This window comes from Harpia harpyja, chromosome 5 (assembly GCF_026419915.1).
Source record: "Harpia harpyja isolate bHarHar1 chromosome 5, bHarHar1 primary haplotype, whole genome shotgun sequence".
In the NCBI taxonomy this organism is placed as follows: Eukaryota; Metazoa; Chordata; class Aves; order Accipitriformes; family Accipitridae; genus Harpia; species Harpia harpyja.
In genome coordinates this window covers 13359395-13380168 of record NC_068944.1, presented here as the reverse complement: position 1 = coordinate 13380168, position 20774 = coordinate 13359395, and positions in this window count along the sequence as shown.

Sequence of the window (20774 nt, the reverse complement as noted above, 5' to 3'; positions counted from 1 at the left end):
TACGGGCTCTAAGATCAGGTCAGACTCAGACTAAAAGTCAGCCCAAAGCAAGGTTTTGCAGCTAAGTTCTGCACTTCCAAAGCCGAGTTTTATTGGTGAGAGCAGCTGACAGGGTCTCACCTACAACTTTATAAATGGCATTTCTACAGTCCTCTCCGACCTCTGAAGGAAGTCCTACCATACTATCAAACAAACTTCAGAGCCATCTGTCTGTCTACTTACATATCCCTTTCACTCCAATGGTTCTCTTGCATTTGAGCAGTGCTTGAGGACTCTAAACCCAGCAGAAGTGCTGCCATCACAGTGAGTACTTTACAAGGGCTGCAGGAGGTAACGATTCAGGATACGCAAGGCCATTAATTGATTATTTTACATTTAGCTCCAGTAGGCAATCGTAGCTACGTGCTGAGCCATGGCAGTTACTTTCCAAGCGAACGCTTTCTTAACTGAATGTTCCTGTACTTTCAAAACAGCCTTGCCTTTTTTTTAATAATCTTTCAAAAGAAAAAACATATCCTGCAGAAAATTGTTTCTTCTTTCAAAAACTACTTCCAACTGTGAGGATTTGACAGGAATTATAATTTCACTAGTACAGCTACAGCACACAAACCATCCCATATATATTCTTTCCATTCATGTTTTAAAATCTCTATTACCAGCCTCTCTGTAGGTGCCTTCCAACTTACTGCCTGCTCTCCTGTTTCCTAACACTAAAACAGATTCACAAGGACAAGTATTTTGTGCTATGAAAAAACTTCACCTTGCTTGTACATCTAAGTTCAGCCTTCTCTTCGCAGTTCAGTAAGGGCTCATTGCAGCAGGCCAGGATTTTTCTAAGTTCTTTTAACTTATAAAAAGTGTAAATCTACATTGCTATAATAAAAACCTTAGTAGATCAATATAGACACAGTTTTCATCAAAAAAAAAAACCCCACATCCTGTAGGCTATTATTTTGGCTTTCGTTTTTTAAATACAGCTTTGATAATTTTGAGAATACTTCCCCAAGAAATTCTACGATGGACCCCTCATGAGAGCTTGCGACAAATTTGCATTTTGAGACTTTAGAATTAACAAAGGATATAAATAGTACATTTCCATCACCTCTACATCTCCAGCATCCTGGCAAGCCCAAGTTCGTGGTCACTCAGAATGCCTTCACCTTTAATTCATTTTACTCTGAAAAAAAGCAAGTAAAGCCAACAGAAACTCAACTGGTCAAGTTCACAGAAGAGAAACATGCATGTCTGAGCAGCCAGCATATTGCTGGGCATGTAGAATATTTCTAGTTTTAGAAGTTTCATCAAATAAACTCTTGTAACACAGGCCTCCACCTGGTACAGAAAATAACAGAATACAGACATTTCACAGCATTATTGTACCAACGAGTTTTGTCAAACAGATCTGGAAAGTTTTGCCATTTCCTAATGTTTAAAAATGTGGATCTTCCCAATTACTGAGGAAAAATCAAAGTTTGTCATGCTCTCATTATAAAGTATGAGAGATTACAAGCAAAGTAATAAATACTTAAATGGCAACTACGGTGTATTGCTTTGATCAAAACTTTACATAAAACAGGAAGTCTGTAAGAAAGCCTAGGTCTGATATTCTTCCCATTTAAAAATCAAAGTTCTTTCCATTTTTCTCAGAGTAAAGCTTAGTATTTTCTTGAGTACATGGTGTTTGTTTCCTGTCCCAATTTAGTTAATTAACCTTATCTAGTAAGTTGGAAGGAAGCAACAGTAGCTTCTATAAATTTGGCTGTGACTGGGCCCTGTTGTTTGCAGGACTTTATCCACTAGGAAAGTTGCAAGTACCATGGCACTACAGAGCCCGGTTTCAGTACAGCTTTTTTAAAATCCCACGTAAGTGTTATCTGTGAGATTTCACATCAGCTCTTCTGTAAACTACAAAACCATCCTACAAGTGAGATCAAATACATTGTATTAGCAACGAAGAATCAAAGCAAGCATGTGGACAAGCAGCTCTCCACACAGGAGATGCTTTGAAATGTGCTATAACCACAGATTAGAAGTAATGAACACTAAATTAGGAAGGGTGGCAATCTTCTTCTCTATTCCAGTGTTTTAACTGGGGAAGGAGGTGAGGGAAGAAGGAGGGGATATTGGGAAAGAGGAATGGTTTTAACATTCAAAGTTTTAATTGAGTCTGTAGCTGAAAAATACCAGAAGTGGGCACAGTCAAGAAGTGGGCTCACACCTAAAAAGTTTACCTGAAATTTCAGGAGGTATTTTTGTGTTGCCTCAGTGAGTCACCGAGACAATACCATGAATTAATCAGATCAAAACCAGCAAATTTTCTATCTGTTCATGAGAATGGGAAGTTTTCTTTTCCTTCCCTAGGCAAGCAGGGAATACAAGCGCTAAGGCCCTCGTTTCACTCACAGCGTACCACCCACCCCTTTGCTACCCAACAACATAAACGAGACACAAGAGCTAATAATTGTAGCGTATAGTCCTCAAACTCTCAATGCTTGTCAAACTGCCCCTGTACCAGAGAAAAGAAGATTGAAATCATGCTCCAAATTTTAAAGAGTCTTCCAAGCAAGGTCAGGATCTACAGATAAATAAACCTGTGTCGTGGTTTAACCCCAGACAGCAACTGAGCACCACGCAACCGCTCACTCACCTGCCCCCCACCCAGTGGGATAGGGGAGAGAATCGGAAGGAAAAAGGTAAAACTCATGGGTTGAGATAAGAACAGTTTAATAGAACAGAAAGGAAGAAACTAATAATGATAATAACAATAATAAAATGGCAATACTAATAAAAGGATTGGAATATACAAAACAAGTGATTGTCCCAATCCAATGTTGGGGAAGGTTTCGATATGATCCCAAGAGTGAGATTAAGAGACAAACGAGGTCAGATGCCGTATACCCAAAACAGCTTTTAGTGTCAAAAATAATAGCGATAGGACAGAATGGAAGAAAAAGGCAGAAATCAAGCAAGCACTTGGGATAGGATTGCAAGAATAGTCACCACTATGGATCCAGCAGCGTCCTGTTGGTCCTCAGCCTTCAGTTCTTTGGTGGTGGGTGCACCCCACGGCTTGTCTCCATGGTTTTTATAGGGCACGGTCCGATGCGTGCACATACGGACTGTTTGCGCACTGTAGGTTTTGTCTATCACACGACCTTCGTGTGATCAACAAACCAGTACGTTATCTCAAGGACTACAATTTCCATGACAATGGTAGTCTCCATGTTTTCCTGCATGCTTCCTGCAGCTCCAGCCCTGCTCCTCCCTCGGATGCCTCAATGGCCTGGTAATTATCCTTATCGGCCAGAGGAGTGTCCTGCTTAAACAAGCCATCCTCGAGAGAAATGGCTCGAGATAAATAGTTCACAGTTCAGTCTCTCAGGCAAACAATCTTTGAGACAAATGGCTCAAGATAAATCAGTCTCTCACAGTGATGCACAATGCAATTGCTCACCACTCACCAACTGATGCCCAGTCAGCCCCCAAGCAGCAATCCCCCCAGGCCAGCTCCCCCCAGTTTATATACTGGGCATGACGTCACATGGTATGGAATACCCCTTTGGCCACTTCAAGTCAGCTGCCCTGGCTGTGTTCCCTCCCAACTCCTTGTGCCCCTCCAGCTTTCTCGCTGGCTGGGCATGAGAAGCTGAAAAATCCTTGACTTAGTATAAACACTGCTTAGCAACAACTGAAAACATCAGTGTGTTATCAACATTCTTCTCATACTGAACCCAAAACATAGCACTGTACCAGCTTCTAGGAAGAAAGTTAACTCTATCCCAACCAAAACCAGGACAACCTGACTTCCACAGTTCTTCAGAACAGCATTAGTGGACACCTGAATTGGCATGACCCACCGAAGAAGAATTGGCATAGCTTTTGTCAAGGGTAGTCACACCTCCCAGATTTCTGTTTGAGGAAACAATTCGGAAGTGGGTGGACAAAGAAGATCCAGTTGATACAGTCCACTCAGATTGCTGAAGGCCCTTCAGAAGAATTTGTAAAGAAAATAAACAGCCATGGGAAGAATTTTACATGGTTTAAATAAAGCCAATAATAAATAATCCTTAAATGTTAAAAGACAGAAAAGTAGCCATTTGTTTGCCTACTCTAATACCTCAGTGGAGGGAAAGACCTTGCAGTTCCATATATTCACAAGCAATCTAAGAAAAAAAGAAAAGGTACAGAAAAGCGGTACAACAGAGTTTGCTAACAGTATTATCTTAAATCAGGAAAGTAAAGGGAAGTGCCAATAGGAAGGAGTTCCAAAAGGAACTTGTATTATTATGTGAACAAGCAGTAAAACAGCAGATATGAACTAACACAATGATGCAATCATTTAGGTTGGAAGGAATCTCTGGAGATCATCAAAGCCAACTCGGTGCTCACAGCAAAGGTCAACTACATCACGATAGTCAGGGACTGGCCCAGCTTAGTTTGGAGTATTTTGAAAAATTGCAATTTCACTCTGGACAACCTGTGCCAATATTTGACAATCCTCATTGTGAAAAAAATTTGTCTCACATTGAAATGAGAATTCTTGTGTTTCAGTTTGTGCCTGTTGTTTCCCCTTACAAACACTGTGCACCAAGAATAGATTCTGGCTGTCTTCTCTCCACCCTCCTATTGCATAGCTGAAGACAGCAAATAAGATATCCCCCCGAGCCTTCTCTTTTTTACAGCTGAATGAGTCTAGTTCGCTTAGCACTCTTCCTTGTAACATCATGTGGTCCAGCCTCCAACCATTTTCATGGTCTTTGCTGGGCTTGCTTTAATATGTCAATGTCTGTCTTGTAACTGGGAACTCATAACTGGACACAGTACTGCAGATGCGGCCTCACCAGTACTAAATAGAGGGGATTAATCACTTCCCTTAACCTTCTGGCCACAGTCCTGCAAATGAACCAAAGTATGTGGTTCAACCTTCTTCACCTCAAAGGCGTGCTACTGACACAGTGCACTTACTCAACATGAAGTGAGGCACGTACAAAAAAAAGTTTTGCATACATAGTTATGAGCTGTGAATCAACTATCACTCAGAAATAGCAGAGTTTGTGTTTTCTATGAAAATATCAGCCTATTTCTTTTTGTCAAAAAAAAAAAAAAAGTCAAATCTTGGCTAGCTTCTGAGAGATGTCTATAAAATTGCAAGTAGAATGGACAAACTCTCTCCAACACAGCAATTATGGGCATTAAATGAAACTAGCAGATGGTAAGTGCAAAACCAAATACCACTTCACACATTGTCTGATTCAGCTGTGGAGCTTCTTGCCCCAAGCTATTATGAGAACTAAAAATTTGCAGTCAAAAACAGAGTAGACAAACTCATGAAGGAGAGAAAAAAGTATATCCAGGTTGGACTACTAAATACAAAGCCATACACATTTGTCTCAAGATACCCATAAGACAAATCACTGGAACTTAGAAGACTGCTTGGCAAAAAGTATCCTCATGTATTTTGCCTTAGACTTAAAAATCTTATGTAGGCATCTGCTATAAACAGTCTCAGACAGAGAAAAGGACACATGAAACTCTGGTCTCATCTACAACACTGTTCCACTTACAAGTAGATGTATCAGAGGCATCTTATGTAAGATCTTAAATACAGGTCTTAATCTGACAGTTCACAAGCACAGATAGGCCTTTAAACACACACACAAAAATGGAAGTAGCTCTAAAACACAAAGGGCTGGGAAGGAGCAGAATACATGATTTCTTAACCCAAGAAGAGCCGAGGACAACCACGAACAACTGGGATATGTTCCAGTTTTGTCAAATTTTGTCCAGTCATTTATAAACATTTGAATTCTGAATAAGAAAGAGCATGGAAAAATTTGAGGAAGAAAGGACATTGTGGAGGGAGGACACCAATGAGGAAAAAAAACTTACCCCAAATGTTCAGTGAAAAAACTGGCTGTGAAAGAAAGGTCTGAAACCAGAAAAAAAGCAGTCCTCTGATGAAGTAATGGGAAAGAGAGAGCCTTTCGGTGCTGGAACAACAGAAAAGGGAAACAGGAAAGAAAGATGGGAGAATCACCAAACAAGGGACAGAAAACTTTACACCAAACTAAAAGGAACAAAAATACGATAAAGCTTTCCTTTAGCTCTCACGTTTCTTAACTGAAATTGCAGCAGTCCTGATGCAAATCCCTATTTGCATCCAAGAAAGCAACCAAGAAAGATAGGACAAGCTGTTACACCTGCGAGATATGAGACCTGGGCGAAACAGTAATATCAGGAGAGAGACGTACAGAAGGCTGAGGAAAGAGAGGGAAATCAAGCAGGGAGAAGAGCAGCACAATACAAGGATCATCACAGCATTTTTCTTCATTTTGTAGGTTCATGATAAACACGTCCTTGTTTTTCACCGACTGGGGCTCCAGTGAACTGCGAGTCCAGTTTAAAGCTTTCAAATACTTCCAGAAGCGGCTGCAAAGAGAATACAACATAGACAAACAGCTGTCTGAAGCACTAATTCTATGAACAGTGCAGATCATAGTGGTAATTTAAATACAAAGGATAATTCAGCACACGTAACATCAATACCTTTGTGCAGTATATGAACTCAAGAGTACAGTGATCTAGCACTTCCATTTTCCTGATGCACTGAGACATAAAACTTCTTTGCACTCTCCATCAGTATAATCTACATTGCCCTAAGTAATGATATATCAGTGCCACCTTACATCTTTTATATGCAAATTATTATATTCTGTTAATTAGCATAATCCAAGAATTACTGACGGGAAAAGTCATGTTGCATAAATAATGAACCTGCTCATAAATCATAACTTCTAGAATCATAACACAGCAGTTTTTGAGACTAAAATTCTGCTTTGCACTGGAAGAATTTGAGTCCTAAACTATAACAATTTTATTTTATTTTGTTTGCCTTGTTAAAGAAGTAACTTCAAGCAGACCTTCACTTCTTGCTGATATTTGGCAAGAAGTTTTGTTTGTTAAACATCAAAGCTTCTGTAGGTCTCGGTGGTATAAGTGAGCAGGGTAATATTATCAGAAATTGAAAGAACTGCAAAAAAGACCCAGTTCCTACTAAAAATACTGAAGGAAACTCCATTTGCATATAGTAAGACAACGTAGGGACACATTTCAATATTGAGAACAAACTTCTAATTCCGCAGGAAGGTTCTGCTGAAACAATAACATCTGACAGAAAAGGTCAGAGAGTTAATGAAATAATAAGGCTTCAAGATGGAAATAATAAATAATACACAGTTTTATACCTTATTATGCAGTTTTGTACAATAAGGTACTTTATAGTGTCATAATCACTCCTCCTACATAAGAAAGTCGTAAGCCATGAATCTGGCATCAAAAGGACAGATTGTGATTTATTTTGAGAGTATTCAGATGTCAGCTGCATAAGCGTTCTGGGAAATGTAGTGTAAAACATCCCTCAGCTAAAGTATTAATGCTGAGGTGAAAGTAATGGAAGTCATTCTGAAAAGGTGAGTAATCACCATAAAGAGGAAGGGAATTTGCACAACAATCTTTAATCACTGCAGTTACTCCTAATATACTTGCATTCTAAAAGGATTCATACAAGAAACTGGACTGAAACATGTAACTCTTATCAATGAGCATTTCCACAAGTTCACTCTTTCTCCTCAGCTATTATGACATGAGAATGACAAACAGGAGAACACATCTGCCGCCTGCCTCTGTCAATTCACCACTCCTGCAGTTAGGTTCTAACCTCACAAGGTATTCATCACTAAGAGAATCTATCTCAATAAAAAGACTTTACTCCCTCCCTCTGCTAAAATGCTTATTTTAACTGGAGAGAAATACTAGCAATGCAAATAGAGGGTAAAATATACAAGCAGTAAGAAAAGATTAGTTGCGTTGATGTCGTGTACATTGTACTCGACATAGATGATGTCACAGATTTATCCCCCCCCCCCCCCCCCAAGTCAGCCTCCTTAGGATCAATTTCTCTTACTGGGGCAGTTTTTAACAGCTGAACTATTAAAAAGATTTAATTAAGTTGATCTACTTATATCAAAGTATTTTTCTACTCTGGGTACCCACATGTTATGGCTCTATATGCTACAGATTTTCAAATTGTCAAAAAGTACCTGCTCGACAATGGCTTTCTTTTTTTGGATGGGCAAGAGAGCAATTATTTCAGTAATTTTATTGTAAAGCACTTTGCAAAAACACAAAGGCAGTTGAAAAATGTTAAATGAAACTCTGCAATATAAACTTCCATCTTGACATTTCAGAAAATGGTAAATTTAAAAAAGTGGCAACCACCACCAACAACAACTACTCTTCACAAAGCTACCCTTTTGAAAGATTTACGATAAGCCAGTGTTTTATGTAAGGATGCCAGAACATCTTGAAGGCGTCAGCATCAGCAGCACTGTAACATTGGAACTGAGCCTACAACAGAGCCTGGTCACTTGATACAGTGATCGGATCTAAGCACTGCAGTTATCGCGGCCTTGAACCAGTTGCCCTCCGTAACTGTGCATTACTACCTTCTTAGGAGTGTACTTCAGATCAGTTTTTATAAAATAATTTCCAGTCATCTCTGGTTTCAGCATTCCTTTCAAAGGGATGCTTTCCTCCCCTGAGTCCCAGAACAGAAATGATCACAGGCAAGAGGCAAAATGAAGTATTACCTGTATTCAACATGTGAGATGACAGCACATCCACTATTCTCTTAGAGGTAAACATTACTAAACACAGCTACTTACAGAAATAAAGCCTTCCAAAAAGTAGAAATGGGATATTAAGAAGGCAGTTCCTCTTCCCCTCTCTAGTTTTTGCCAGGTGGGGAAAAGACTGCAAAGGACACTGAGGAAAGTTGCATAAGAGACTTACATTAGATTACCCCATTTATAGCAGTCATTTCGATTGACAGATGATTAGATTTCCCGTCTCTGATGCAATTTTTTTTTTTCTCTGCAAATACACCTTTTCCCTGTTGGCCAAAGGCAGCCTGCTGCAGTTTTATCTTTATTCCCATGTGCTACAATGCCTGACAATGGGGTTCTGAGACAATATTGTTTACAATGTCTCACATAGTGCAGATAATTATGAGTTTGCATGAGCCTGCATTGTCAATATCTACCCATTTATTCAACTACATACCAAAACCAGTAGGGTGCACTAAAGAGATCCAACTGAGTCTACAACAAGAATGTTGTTCTACCTCCCCTGGAAGGAACATCTACTGCTGTGAACAATTCGAAGCCTTTAAATGCCAGCAGCATGCAAGAAAACGGAAAATTACATATCGACGTATACCACAGATTCAAGTGCATTTTCCAGCTGCTAAAATGAATTACTCTCACATGCATGACAGAGAACATTTGAAACAAATCACATAATGCAAATGCCCGATTCAAACCATCTCCACTGAGTGCAGTATACAGCATGCAATGAGCCCCTAGCAATAGAACATCAAATGTATCAGTTTTGGGGAAGCATTGTGGCCAATTACCGTAATTTCCTAATAATAATACTAATAATAAAGCTTATAAGCTGTTCAGCAACCACGGCATTTTCTGTAGCACCATAATGAATTATCCTGTTTCCATCTTATTAGAAGTTTGCTGTTATTTCTTGCTACCAGCTGGAATCATCTTTCAGCTGTCACTGTGGTATTGCGTACTACTTAAGGTGAATCTACTTGGTGCAAACAACATCCACTTGCCATATTATTGGGCTTCAACACAAGCTGAACTATCCTTGTCCATGAGGTATAAGAAATATTGTACAGTTGTGTCACATTACAGTTGTGTCTCATTTAACCTCATCATATATATAATAGACTGGCTCTTGGCTACCTTCAGATGCTGCACATCAATTCCAGAAGCAGTGTAACCTGTAGATTTAATTATTTATTTTTTTTAAATCAGGAAGACTACTTTCTAATAACTCAGAATGCTTACAGTTTTGTTTTGTTTTCTTTTTTTAAATTAAATCATTTAACATTTTGTTACGTGTTGTGCAGAAGAATTCGGAAGAATACCCAAGCTAACACTATGCCTCCAGTTCTAGAAATGCATTAACGCAGTCCTATATGAACACATTAACCCTGTGTTGCCATAGCTATACTATTCTTCAAACCTGCACACAGGTCTACAAATCTACACTAAGGAACCACATAGCCAAAGGCTGCACTGCCAAAGGCATAATACAAATTATCAGATCTTCCAAACCCTATAATAAAAATATTACTTAGGATTACCCTAAAAACTTTGCTTTTTGAGGTTTTTAGGTAAAGCAGAACATTCTCTGAATCTGTCCAACTTCACGCTGTGCAGAAAACTGAGCAGTTCTAAGGGAGCACTAAACAACAACATTGTTATGATATCAAAGACAAATATGTAAGTCATTTGCAGAGCATGGGCAGGGAAGAGTTTTAAAATCTATACAAGCTGTTGGTTCATTGATCAAAGATCTGCTGGTGTAAGAAACATTTCAAAGCAATCTCTTGCTTCATCTTAGATGAACAATTATGTTTCAACCATACAAATTAACTAAGAGGAAGTGTAATATAACCCATTTTCTATGCAAACCTTAGCAGCAAAGTTCAACTCTGACTCCACTTGCACATTTTATGGTGGAACTATCCTGACTCTTCCACCCAAAGTGACTTGATACATACTATAGAAATTAATGCAACAGGATATAGCAACACTGGGATTGAACCAAGCATAATGAAAACAAGGAGCCTGGAACAGAATTCACCAAGGAGACGGGAACTGCTAGATGGCAGCTGGACTGCTACTGAAAAAATATTATTCAAGACAAAGTGTGCAGAAGCCCAAAGGTCAACAATGAGTACGAACTAGAACTGCACACTCAGTAACTAGCTCTTCAATGAGTGACTCTAGGGCAGTGATAAACAAGCACATATAATCAAATGAATCCTGACCTACAAACTAAAGATTGCTAATCAGTGTAACCACATGGGGAGAGCAGTTACGCGGAAAGGATTTATACGTGCCTACACCTAGATTTACTGCCGCTGTTTCAAGATACATTGCCTGGAAGGGCGAAAAGAGAAAGCACATGAACTTCACTTTGCTCAGATAACCCAGCAAAACTGGCCCAGCAGTTCAGCTACTTTTAGAATTCTTTTCAGCATCCATTTCCAATCACCAACCTTCACTTCTCAGGAAAAAAAAAGAGGGGTTTTGTGAGAGACCTTACAAAATTATGTTTCTCACGGTAACCTGATTAGGAACCATTACAAGGAGATGCATTTTACCACTGCATTACATGACTGCAGGTGCTTCAACACAAGAACAGTGGTTCCTACGTAATGCTGGAAAGACAGAGAAAGAAATTTTCCCATGAACACAGGAATACACCTTCTCATAAAGGCAACGAGGGAAATGTGAATACAGATAGCAAAATATGTACTGACAGAACTTTAGACTTTTCAAATGTATGCTCACATGTTTAACTATGCTTATCACATAAGTCCTGCTGGGATCAAACCCTTTTCCGCAGGTATGCTTCTGTCAATATTCTCACTGAAAAAAATTTGGGACTATGGGAGAAACAGGTGGTGATTTTATTCCCAAAAAGCCAAACTAGATGTATGCATAGATACTCAAAGTGAGATTTTGTAGTAGAAAGTACCTTTCAAGTCACTGGTTAAAATCCAGTCAAAGAAATTCAACATAGCCTTCTGTCATTATCAGATAAGATACGCTACCTTATAGTTAGTTCAAGGCAGCAGGATAAGATCAGCCACATAACTGAAAAGAAGGTAACACAGATATAAACTGCTTGCATGTCAAAACCTATTTCTCCCCACAGTTAACTGAAGATTGTAATGAAACTGCTCATTTATGCTACTGCAGGATGGAATTTCTGTACGATGATGATGCTAACTTGCTGCATCATCTTTAGTATCTCTAGAGGCAGCAAAGCTGAAAGGACACGACTGCTGAGCTACTGGCATGTCTGGCAGTGACATTCCCAGGGTGAAGTTGCTGATGAACCTTAGATGCCATCCACGCTGCATCATTCTTGATCTACTTAGAATATCTCTGCCTAAAGGAAGCACTTTCCACAGCCTTAAATTCACTTAAAATGCAAACTAGGAAAAGCATCGCTTGTAATACCAACAGGAGTTTTTTTTACGCCCAATGAATATGATGAAGCAATTTCAGTGCACATTACAAAACTCCTTTCTGTTTAAACTAATTCATTAAACTTCCTTACGTGCTAACATTCTTAAGGCTAAACGGTTAGCATGCAATTTCTTCTACTGAATAAGTAAGCTGCCAGAGAAGGTAAGCTAAACATTTTCAAAAAAGGACCCTCTCTTCCCCACTCCCTATTTTACACCCTGAAAATTCTACTAGCCAAGACAAATCTCACATGCCTGTGTAACTTCTCTCGCTGCCTGTCACAAAGTTATGGGAGTGTAATGTGAAAGTAAGCATTAGTGAAAGTGGCAGGGAAAAGTGCTGGTTTATGATTTATGTCCTTTACAGAATAGATAGCTAGAAAGTTCGCTAAGTCCCTGTTGCCAGATTGCAGCTACCATACATACTAAATTCATGCTTCAGTTCACATTTTCAAGTGGCTGAAACCTGTTCCATAACCTGTCCAATTGTGCCAGTAGTAAGCAGATGCTACCAGTGTGCCATATTCTGTATAAACTTTGCTGGTTTACAAGTTTATATTATTTTGGAATCTTCTCTCAGTTGCTTTAATCCACTGGGCAGCTACTGTTTTCATCAAGGACATCAGGAATTGTCCCACACCTTTATAGGATATGCAGTTCCATACTTGTGGGAAGAGATCACACAAGATTTATTGTAGTCACTATGTGGCCAGACCATTGGCCTGACACTGATGAAGCTAAAAAAGGTCCTGGCAGCTCCCAGCAGCAAATCTGCCAAATATTCAGCAGATAAATGAACAAGGGACATCCCCCAATCCCCTCTATGAATACCATTCGGATTAAGATAAGACAGAGGCAGTATCTGATGTAAAGAAGTGTGGGAAGAAACATGTAAAGAAGCAAACGCAATAGGAAAAAAAATAAGAAAAAGAGGTAGAGGCTGAAGCCTGAAATACAGAACTTTTTTCCACCTTCAGCTGCAACCCTTGTATGTGCCATTACATACGGTGGCCTTTTTTTTGCAGCCTCCTGCTGCAGTTTCCAAGGAAGAGCTGCAAAGATTACCATGTGTTGGCTACATTTGTGGTACCAGCCTTACGCTGCATTTCCTGAACCCTCAGCAGTGGTCCATAGCACAGGAGACTGGTATCATCAGTAACACAATTAAATCACAGAAGGGCTAGTCCAAAACTCAATTACTGTTCAGTAAATTGCTCATGGGTAAACTTTGCATTCTGAGAGACATCCTGGAAATAAAAGAAATCCACCTCTCTGTAAGGATTACAACAAACCAATGGGTTCCTCCATGGGCCATCCACATTGACTTTCTGCTTCTACCCAAACTCCATTTCTCTTTTGGGACTCGTCTCATGACAAGCTCTTTGTTCTACCCTGGTGCAAGAAAGTTTGTGGACTCAAAGGCCTTAGATTTATCTCACCTGCCTCTATCCACCTTAGCAAGTTACCTAGGGTAGGAATCCTGTTACTACAGGCTTTGGCTACCTTCACAGAAAGAAAGAGGTACATGGGGGAAGCCGATGGGGGGAAGCATTCATTTTCCTCTAAGACAGCAGAACTCGGTGCTGCTCTCCAGTTCAAGTCTTGGCCTGCTACATGGGAAACACTGGCAGCGACCAGTGCCTAGAAGCTATCAGTTGTTGCCTACCCTATACCCTCTTAGTAGTAAAGAAGTTCTTTGCTTCCTCATACAAACACCTTTACAAGAAACACATATAGCAGGAGTGGAAAGGAGAGAGCAGGTAAGCATATGAAAGACAGAAACATTCAATGAAAATGGATTACAAGGACACCCAGGCTATTTTGGTGCCTTAAGAAGCAATGTAATGGTAGAAAAAATGAATGCTTAACTGCAGGTGACCTTGCACAGATGCCAGCTGCTGCCCATGTGAAAAATGGGCCATTCTCTATGAACAAGACTTTGTGCACAAGTTAGTGTGTGTTATTTTATATATCACATTGAAACGAGAAAAGGAAATGAAATGAATGAGATTGCTCTACACAGAGGCTGCCTGGAATGCCAAATGCACAACAGCGTTAGCAAAAGGTGATGGGTGCTTCCATAAGACTAGAAAAAAAAGATCAGTAAAAGGAGTAAAATGAGTAAGTGCCCTGTCTGAAATCTGCTGCAACGATGTGACATAGCCCTCGGGGGGGGGGAGGGGGAGAGACATGCAGTGTCTTAAAATCGTCTCTGGGTCTTGAGAAACAACTTTCCAAAAAAGGCAGTCCTTGGAAAAAGATTCAAGTTGCAGATTTAAAGGAGGCAGCAAATTATTCACAGCTAGAAAATGTATTATGATTACCTGGAGTTATAAATAAGTTTTCACACACAGATACACATGTACTCTTAACCTAGGTAACTGTCTACGCTATGAGAACATACATCTAATGAGAGCTCGGCAAAAATTATTAATGAAAGACAAAAGGGGTAAATCAACTTCCATTATTCTTATCTCAAAGAGAAGAAATCACTTTTTCAGAGAAGAATCTTAGAGGAACAAGTAGCTGCTACAACAGTCAAACAGCGTGCGTTATTTTCAGTTGGATCAAGCAGTCATAAATTTGGGGTAGTCTGCTAACGTCTGAGAATTATTTTCTATACAAATTCTGGCAAAAAAAGCAAGAATCAAGGCTGGTTTTATGCTAATACCCAAGTATTAGTTGGAAAAGGGTCATTTGCTTAAATCGGATTTTTAATAGTCAAGGCAAAACTATCAACACAAATCAGAAAACTTAAATCTTATTCCTCTTACTGAATGTAATTCTGCCCAGTTTCATTGCTAGATAATTTATTTCAACTCTCATAGAGATATGAGATCATAAAGGACATCTACACTGGAAATCCTTACTGCTGAATTAGTAGCAATAAACATAAAGAGCAGAGCTAAAGCACCAACCAAAACTCCAGTTTTAATAAATCCTGGAATAAATGTCCCATGTAACACAACTATGGATGTGCAGCCTGACTTGCAGATGGGCCTCTCCTTGGACTTTAAAATTTGCAGACATCCTCCTCTTTGCACTGAAATATTACTGTACACGTTTTGCACAGAATTACCGCAGGTGCAAAATGAGGGACCAACGCACAGCAGAAGAGTCTCAGAGAGTGCTCTGTAACAGTAAATTAAAATCCCACACGTAAGTGTATTTAGTAACTTAAATGGAAGGCCCCTACTACATTAGAGATTACACTGTACTTGCAAACAGTCATTGTTGGGAGATGCCAGAAAAAAAAGCCTCTGTCTCTCAAAAGCGATAAACTTTGTGGCACTGGGTTTTTTCCAGTTTTGTTTGCTGGCTAATGAGAATGAGGCAATGTATGAATGTACTCATCAGTAATGAATAAATCTTTGAACTCAGGTTTTTGAGAAAGAACACACTGTTGCAGGCTGGCTTTTAATGGAATAGAGCTGCATAAAACAATGAAAACTTTCATATCTAGTTCAACAACAGACAGGTTAACTAGGACCTCAATTCTAAAGAGTATCCTAAACTAACCCACACGGAGAGGTCTCCAGCTGCATAAAACTGGAGTCCAACACTTGAGCTTTGATCCTTCAGGAATACTGAGTAAATTGGGCAAGAATCCTTGTGTTCCACGAATTCCTAAGCAGATATAAAAATTAGTGAAAATCGAAGGCCAGAATAGCTGCCTTCTGCTCAGGCTTTGTATATATCAAAGTCTGTTTACATAAATTTATCTGTGGGAAACTAACTACTACTATGTCACTCCCCCTCAGTCCCACACCTTGCTAGATTTGTTATACTATCCTAACCTCAAGCTTCACTTCCAGCAGTCTCAGACGGGTCACATGCCTAATTTCCAATTAGCTGAACCAATCATTTCACATCTGATGAAGCTTTATTCTGCAAAGTGTTGCAAATCTTTAATTGGGCTTGGGACTTTGAAAATATGTATATAATTGATTTCTTCAGGATACCGTGGAGGGAGAAGTGAAGCAGAAAATGGATTGTTAACACTAGAATATCAACTGCTTAAGACACAACAGGAGGCAAGATTCAGACCTAAATCTGCTGGTCCCAGAGCAAAACATAAATCATGTTCAGTAACTTAATAGCTTGTCCATGCAAGTACATTTGTGCCATCAGGTCTTTTTAAGAATGTATATAAGCTGTAAAACCGAAATGCTGAGATTAAAAAAAGGAGCAGCTCTCAGTTACTTCTACTACTTCCTAAAGACAGTGTATTTCCAATTCAGTCTTCACCGTATGTCCTACAATATGTGAAAGCAGATGCAAAACTTGAAATAAAAGAATTACTTAGTAATTGTATTATTCCATTACTTATTCATTAAATGTCTTTTCAGCATAGCATAACATTAGCATTACAAAGTTCTGTCTTTCCTCACACAAAAATATTCCACTCTTACAAATCTACTCAGCAATAGAATTAAAACTGAAAATTTAAGATCCTTATATACATGGGTAAAAATTAGAACAAAACATGGTGGACATGTGGTATAATTACTATAAAGTTTTTTTTTTTTCTCAAAAACATTCTTTTACTTACCATACCATACAGGCAGCAAACTTGAATAGAATGATTTAGATTCAGAGTACCTTACCTCTCTTTTAAGGTTTTTGTTAAACGTTTTCACTAGGTACATACCGACACCTCGCTTTGCACATTTTTAACAGAAAAAAAATAAGGGAAAGTTGTAAATCAAGGTGTTATAAAACAAATGAGATAACAATGAACAAAGAACCACTGATAATCACGAATAAGAATACTGACTTTATTCATTATTTCCAGATTTTTCTGAACATCGAGAGTTTTTTTCCAGCATAGTTGTAAAAACGTATTTTTTATCTTTGGTACAGAAGAAATGATGATATGTAAACTCTGATAAGCTAAGCATTTGCTTTAGCTTGAGGGGTTTGGTGGTGGTGTTTTTTTGTTTAATAGTTAAATACTTTCCAATCCCTGCAGACTAAACTGATCTATGGTATTTCAGTGAATAAACTGGACACTACCTAGCTATTACACATTCATCCCTACCTTGCATTTTTTTGGATAAGATTTCATCAAGACAGCTGAATGTAACTTTGTGCATGACTGATTCAGGAGAGAAAAAATTATTAACATGCATTCCAAGTGGTCTGTATGCAGAACAAAAGTAATTCTACCTACGAATATACGATCAGTATCTGAGTTGTAAGTTCATTTCCCTTCAAAAGGTTCATCTCTCTTCAAAAGGAGATAAACAACTTAAACATAGAAAGAATAACTCCCATTTTAATTTTCTTTGGTGTGTTTAAAAGCCTTACAGTTTTCAACTTTATTACAAACACTTCTACAACTGAAATAGCATTAATACAAAGTAGTATTTACTCCTTTTCACAGACATTTCAAAAGAGACACAGCATGAGAAAGACTCCTAAATGGTTTAAAATTTGAAGTAAGAACAGAATAAGTAATGCTTTGACATTCAGTACAATAAATCTTTCCTCACCACACACAACTCAACTAGTTATCTTTGTTGCCACCATTTCCCATTCTGATTTATGGTCGAAACAAGAGACAGGAAACAATGACAGGATTTAACTTTTCATATTAATGTCCTTCCAACCCACTACATACAAGCAAAGATTAAAACCCATCGCTTGTTCTCATTTTAATTTCTCGAAATACTGTTTTATCTGTGCAGTTTCTAATGCAGTTATATTTGAGCTCAGATTCAGTTAACACAACTTAGTGAGTCACCGAGTTATCAGCTGAGCTGTAGCAATATGCCAGACAGGCAGGAGAGCAAATGCTTTTACCTAAATCTCCTTCTAATTGTTTGAATGTGTTGGAACACCTGGTAAATACAAGGTAGGCTACTACATGACTGTTGTTGGATGGTAACTCATTAAGATATACAACTTCATCACTTGTCTAGATTCTTAATCTGAAACAGTATTAATCCATTTCACCTCATGGTATCCTTATACTATACATATACTTCTGATGAGTACTGAATCGCTAGTATCAGATAGCCATGTAGCTGAATACACAAAAACACGACAGTCCTTGTCTCAGAAAGCAAGCATATGACGAGAAGTTTCAACGAAATCTAAATACCACACCTAAATATCTAATGGATGAATGTAAATCAGAACATGCCTGCTAAATAGGGAGAGAGAGGCCAGGCAGGGAATAAAAAAAAAAAAAAAAAGGAAAAAAAAAATCTGTGATGAGGCTATCCACCATACAACTGCTCTCTGTATTCAATCACATGTATCAAAAGTACATTGGAACAGAAATGCATTATGAAAGCAGAGCTTGTTCTCTAACAGCAATTGCAAAAAGATAGGAAGAAAAAAAAATGAAAGGCCAGTTTGAAGAAAAATACTGTGATTACTAGCCTACACTACAAAGACTTCAGAAATATATAGCTGCTATTAGTTCCCCACTAAAGTAAGCCAACCACAGTAAAGATCAATGATTCCAGAGTGCCAGTGTTAAAATTAAAGACAATTCTTCAGATTATATAAACCAACACAGTTCCAGCTTGTATCAATGGAAGAGAACATTAAGTGCCCAAGAACATTAATGAATTGTTCATTGAAGACATTTTCCATTTACAAGTACCTCTTTCAAAAAAAAAAAAACCAAACAGAAAAAAGAAAATCAAGACTACAGAATATGGAAGCATTTAGGTACACAGCAGACATCTGGCAAAACAATGACAAATGGCAGGATTAACATTTAGATGTAGTTCTATTAAAAAGACAACTCCTCCACTGTTGGAATAATCTCATAAAAGCCCTTTCACTAAATCATTCTTTCATACTAACTGATTCTTTTTCAATGCAATTTAAACTCATTATGTTAAATGAGCACTATTATATTTGCAATAAAATAAACAAAAGTACTGTTTTTATGCTTGCCTACCAGGTAAATCACCCCTTTAAAAATATCACAGTTCTATCTGTTGCAGTGTACTTAAACATACACATTTAAAAGTTGGTGGTGGTTACCATCTTTTTACTTGGATGAATTGGTCCATAAAGTGCACACAAATACAAGCAAAATCTTTAACATTTACATTTTTTTCCACTTACAAGTGCTTATACTTTCTCTCACAGAAATTGTCCTACTACTTGTATAAATTATGCAATTACAATAAAGACATTGTCCTGTCTTCAGTATGGAACACTAACAAAATCATTAAAAGCAGCTGCAAGAAATCCTGAGGCGTTAAGAGAAAAATGTGATGTAAGACTTAGTGTCACAACCAGTTGTGTACTTTGATGATCAGATTTCAGCTGGTGCCTCCATTTTCCCTGTTTGTTCTAACAATTGTCTTTTATCACAGAGTGGGACATGCAACTCATCCTACCACCCTTTGCACCAGGTATATAAAAAGGGACTTAGCAAAAGATTAGCCAAAGATTTTATCAAAACGTGTAGGTTTTTGGAACAGATGATATTTTCTTTTATGAAAAGGGCCAGTGCTGTCACCTAACATCATCCTTTTCCTTTGTGGAGGTTCAGTGTATGTCCTCACTTATACAAAGAAAGGAAGATGGGAGTTGAAGAAATAGAAGTTTGAGTGGAGCCACATATACCTTTGCAGGTTTGATCATACAGGTGATAACTACTAAATTTGCTTCTGCTGTGCAAGTTAAAAGCAACTGTCAGCTGAAATTAAAGCAGTGTACACATGGCATAATACTACAGCAGGTTTAGGTCCATCTCAGGCCTACCTGAGGAGGTAAAAATGGATTCTTAGTCTTCATATCTTCAGAAAGGACAACATTATGGTCCTGTCACTTCAGTGAAGATGTGCGAGAACAGCTCTGCAACAGTTATGTCCATTTCTGAAGATCTCAGAACCACCATTTGCTTGGGTCTGCTGCATATATACATATTCTTGTTTATGAACAGCAGAAATAAGTTAGCAATAGCCTGAGGAAACTCTGCTATGCCTTGTATCACTTTTTAGGTTGACAGCGCTGCTAAAGACTTACCTCTTTCTCATTAATTCAGTTAGTAAACTTTCAGGCTACTAGATTGGAGTACGGGGGGGTAGGGACAGCATACTCTCATTTCATTTCCAATAGCGACACCAGGATTTTCTATAAAACATTCAATTGTATAAAACAGCCAAATACTTCAGAAATTGAAATTGCTTTTTAAACAAAAGGAAGTACTTTATTTTTTTTTTTAATTGGAAATGCAACAAAAATTCAGCTAGAATGAGCAGTAACAGAACTCTTACCATTTTATGGCTGCTGAGTGCCCATTGACCTCAGCAGCTTCACAGCAGGTCAGAGAACATACTTGCCCATCTCAAAGGATCAATGCAGCCAGAATAATTCTACATCTCCATTTACACGCTTAGCAGTGAGGCCAGCGACTGAGAGGACTTTGGGACTGAGCTACCATTTCCTTGCTAAAGGTGGTGCCTCAAAGTCTAACTTCAGGCAAAAGAAAATCTTGACTGGCCACTTGTCTGTCCAGCATGAATTTCAGCATCTGTTGTTCTGGCATTCATCACACCCAGTCCACTTGTTAAAACATTTATATTACTTCAAGGGATCCCAGTCACCATCAGCAGTGAATAAGAAAGGAGACAGAATGCAGCTGATCATGCTCGTTACACTAGCTAACCACCAAACACAG